This window comes from Gadus chalcogrammus, chromosome 13 (genome assembly GCF_026213295.1).
Source record: "Gadus chalcogrammus isolate NIFS_2021 chromosome 13, NIFS_Gcha_1.0, whole genome shotgun sequence".
In the NCBI taxonomy this organism is placed as follows: domain Eukaryota; kingdom Metazoa; phylum Chordata; class Actinopteri; order Gadiformes; family Gadidae; genus Gadus; species Gadus chalcogrammus.
Genome location: NC_079424.1, coordinates 5,668,098 through 5,673,097, shown reverse-complemented (window position 1 = coordinate 5,673,097; position 5,000 = coordinate 5,668,098).

Below are 5,000 nucleotides of genomic sequence, written 5' to 3'. Positions count from 1 at the left end.
TAAAAATATTATGACGTTGGGGTTGTACATTAACTGGCAGCAGATGGAAGATGCTTTTATTTATTGAAACCAATGAGCATCTTCGTGATTTATTGATGTAGTCGGGAAGGATAAACCATCAACAAATACTTGTACTGGATGGCCTTTTGACATTGAGAATCCATGTTTACCTTGTAATAACTTACATCTTCAATAGGTGGAGCTATCTCCTCCTTCAACCACCTCTGCATCCCCGCAGAGTCGCAGACCCATGGGACGACGAAACAAAAGGCATCTGGGAAAATGTGATATGACACAATAGTACTAAACTTCAGTCTCATCCAATGTATCTGAAAGCTGCCTCACAGTATATCTCTCTCGTGTTTTATTCAGGCTCTGTGTGGGTGGACAAGTGGTGGAACTCGATTTTCCATATTACAGTATGAGAAAGCCTACAGCATATCATTCCCATTCATGCACCAGGTCTACTGTACAACTGCCAACTCTAGACAACTACAGTCGGCTAGTTGTGACACGAGCAAACCGTAAAAGAAGTTAAAAAAAATTGAAATGTTGTAACCTCAAAAGGCCTCTTATTAATTTCTCTAACCAAATAATTATGTGTATCCAGACCCCCAGCAATAAAAACGCCCCATCGGTTTCACACAGTATCATTTCATAGGTATTATGCAGAGATAGGGTGTGGCTTGCGGAATTATGACTAGACAGCTGTTTGGTTTGTACATGCCCACTCGTTGGATAACCTTTACATGTTCTGAACTGTTGCTCTGAAGACACAGATTAAAATCCACGGTTATTCACACAGGGTGTTGTATAATGGTAGCGGATGTTTGGCAGGTATTTAGGCCTACAAGAAGAGACTATTCTAGCGAATGTTCGGTCCAAAGCTATTTAGATTGATTTTTCGTCACGAGGCAGGGGTAAGGCGTCTTCCTGAAGAATGTAGAGGTAGTTTCTCTGAACCTGGGGTTTGATCCCAGATTTTTTTTGGCCGGGAACACCATAAACACTCTCTTTGCTGCCCCTGATATTCTTGATCGCTAGTGTTCTCATCAGATATTGGCATTCATGAGAGAAAACCTAAATATAGTATTGCCTTCAACTAATTTGAAGGCAACCCAACGAGACGAGAACCCAATCCTGTAAAGCTGGATTAAAAACCCATGAATGATAAACATCCCTTTGTGGGTATTTCTTCGGCTGTGAGCTATTGCTTAGACCTACTATAGACTGCGTGACCGTAACTACCCAACTCTAGTCCTTTAAGCCAGTGTTAACGCCCGCCCATAGCCATAAAACGTCCAACCGGAGAGACACAAGAGGCAATACTGACGGGAAAAAAAAACACTGCTACACCTAGTTTTATTATCCCTGGGCCCCGGGCCGAATTCACCCCACCCTCCTCCACTTTGACGTGGAGATGGAAGTGATATGTGTTGGAGGTCAATTCTACAGCGCGGTGTTCAAAGTGGAGGAGGGAGCCCAGGGTAGACCTGCTGCATCTTGTCCACATTCCTCAGAGCGCTCCGAACAGCACCTCATGGAAAATTCCACCGATGTGGCGTTTGGAGACGCGGCGAGAGCGAGGGAGCGAGGGAGGGAGGGAGGGAGGGAGGGAGGGAGGGAGGGAAGGACGGCGACAAGATACCAAGGTTCGTTCAAGTTTGGATTGAATCTATTCATCTGGGAATGTATTTGGTCTACCACATGGCTGCCGCTGGACCTTGGATCCGGATTTACCTCTCCTGCCTTGGAGAACCTCACGCATAGGGGTTTGTTGCAAGCCAATTGTGTTTTGATCGCACTTTTTGGCCCCAAATGCAGGGAAACCTTGCAAAAGTTACTGTCCTTGAAATGTACAAAACGATGAAACCTCAACTTCACATCACAGACTGTATATTTCAGACATATATTCCTATAATAACTATATATTCCCGATATCGTTCACTGAGTTTCGGCAACTTGCATGTGAATCGGTCCCTTCCCGTTTCACCTGAAGCAGCATGATCTCTCCTTTCATTATCAAGTTATTCTTGAGCTGTTATGAATCCTGGGGCTCCGTGTTTAACTCTTAACCTCGTGTATTAGTGCATCCTGAGCCTGGCCGACCTAGCGAGCACGGCCATTAACAAAGATTACAATCGGAGAGGATCCATGTTGCATGCTGACAGTTTAATTGTATGACACAGACTGCAAACCCAGTCATGTTTGAGGTAGCTGAAACACTGGCTTTTAGAGGATCTAACTCTGTAAAGACGCTGCAAAGTCATGCATCCAGGGTTCTATGTAGCTCATTAAATGGACTCATTTTAGTAGGTTTTAATAAGGAGCAGTTTTACTATAGGTTTTAGCATGGAGCAGTTTTAGCATAGGTTTTTAGTATAGATCAGTTTTAGTATCGGTTTTAGCATGGATCAGTTTTAGTATAGGTTTTAGTATGGATCAGTTTTAGTATAGGTCTTTGTCATGGACCAGTTTTAGGCTGTGGTCAGAATACAATGGCCAAAGTGAATAGTTTCTGGACATTGATGTTTTGTGTGCTTACATATGCAGATATTCCTGTAATCTATAACCACGTAGACACACACACACACTTCCACAATATCCATACAGTAAGGACCACAATGGAAGTAGGTCCTGCTTCTTATGTTGTGTTACCATTTATGCTCTTTTAACTGGGGTTCAGAGCTACGGGGAGGCCAACAGAATGGCTCATCAAAGACCAGATATCTTCAAACTGACAATAAGTTTACCTCTCTCTATCATTCTCTCGCTCTCTGTCTCTCTTTCTTACTCTCTCCTCCTCTCTCTTTTCGTTCCTCTCTCTCTCCCCCTTTCTCTCCCACTTCTCTCCCTCTCTCTCTCTCCATGTTTCTCACACTCTATCTTCCTCTCTATCTATCTCACTCACTCTTTCTCCCTATCCCACTTTCTCTATCATTCAATTTTTTTTAGCATTTCTCTCTCTCTCTCTCTCTCTCTCTCTCTCTCTCTCTCTCTCTCTCTCTCTCTCTCTCTCTCTCTCTCTCTCTCTCTCTCTCTCTCTCTCTCTCCCTCTCGCCCTCTGTAATGAGGGGATAAGCCTTTTACTCACAGAGAAATAGAGTCGTGTGTTTTGATACAGTGAATCCATTTACATTTCAACAGCTGCTGGAATATAAACCGTAAAAACCCGTCCCGTTCGCATTGACTGTGTGAATTCCTCTAGCCAATTGATTTCTAAGTCTGTTAGGTGTGACGATGCCTGGTTGCCAGTAAACACAAACTAGAAAATCATATTTCTGTTGTCACAGCTGTCCTTCGGTTCCTCTTGGATTCACTTGTTGGGAACACTTGTTTACTTGTATGAAACAGAAGAGAAGAAGAAACACACGTGCACACACACACACACACACACACACACACACACACACACACACACACACACACACACACACACACACACACACACACACACACACACACACAATCAAACAAACACAGTCAAACCCACTCAGACACACATACACACACACACACACACACACACACACACACACACACACACACACACACACACACACACACACACAGTCAAACCCACTAACACACACATACATAGACACACACACGCACACACACACACACACACACACACACACACACACACACACACACACACACACAGTCAAACCCACTAACACACACATGCATAGACACACACACACACACACACACACACACACACACACACACACACACACACACACACACACACACACACACACACACACACATACTCAAACACACATACACACACATTCAAGTCTGGGCACAGCAACACATAGCTCAACCTGAGAATGATGCAGTTAGAGCGAGTCGTTTGCCTGGGGCCTCTTGGCCCCCCCTCCCTCATTCACCCTCCATCCCCCCTCCACCCTGAGATTAAGATCCTCAGGGAAGGGCCCTGATCTAGTTATTCAATCTAACCTGCAGTGGGTCACAGAGCTATGATAGGTGTAGGCAGAAAACACACATGCAGTCACAGTAGTGTTAATAGGAACATGTTTCAATCAGGGATTCCTTTATGGACGGTTCTCCCCTTCATGTTAGTCTCCCCGTGTGCAGAGCCTAACATGTCTTATCCATGCGTAGTGCTTTGGATTTACGTCTGGGGAGTCCTCATGGAATGAGGCATGGCTTCATTGGTTATGATGTCAACCAGCCAAACTGTGATCATATGCATTCATGTGATACAGACGTGTAACACAGGCTGCATGCGGCTCAGGAGGTTGAGCGGCTCGACCCACAACCGCAAGGTTGCTGGTTTGATCCCCAGCTCCTCATAGCGAGCATAGAGTGTCGCGGTGTCCCTGGGCAAGACCCCTAAACATAACTTCTCCCGACGAGCATGTGGTAGCAATTCGCGGTTGACACCGCTGTCGGTGTGTGAGTGTGTGTATGAATGGGTGAATGTCAGGCAATTCTGTAAAGCACTTTGGGTGGCGGCTGGTTAGCAAAGCGCAATAGAAATGCAGTCCAATAACACACGACCATGCAGCAGTTCAGAAAAAGGCTAAAGGAATAATGATTCTGCGAGCGTGTCTTTATATAACTGCATTTAAAAGATGCGGGTGGATATGCTGTGTGTTGGCTGCTTCAGGTCCTGGCGTCGTCTAGATGGAGGATCAATCCCGGTGCTCTGAGCACGCTGTGACATTCCAGGCAGGTCTGAACAGGACAGGAGGTGTTCTGCCAGCGACAGAAACTGTTAAACAGGCTGGCCATGCATGTACTCTGCAGATCTCTCTCCTAACCTCCCATAGGCGTAGAAAGAACTGTCTCATAAAATAGAATCTTCTGATGAACACAAATCACACGCAGGCGGGTTCAGGTGGTTGAGAGAGGTTCACCAAGGTTGTGGAGTGGGGTCCAAGTGTACTGGTGCACTTTGTGCAACTCGGATGACCTTTTAATAATGAGCTGATTGGGAATCATGCAAGACGTTTTTCATATGTTGA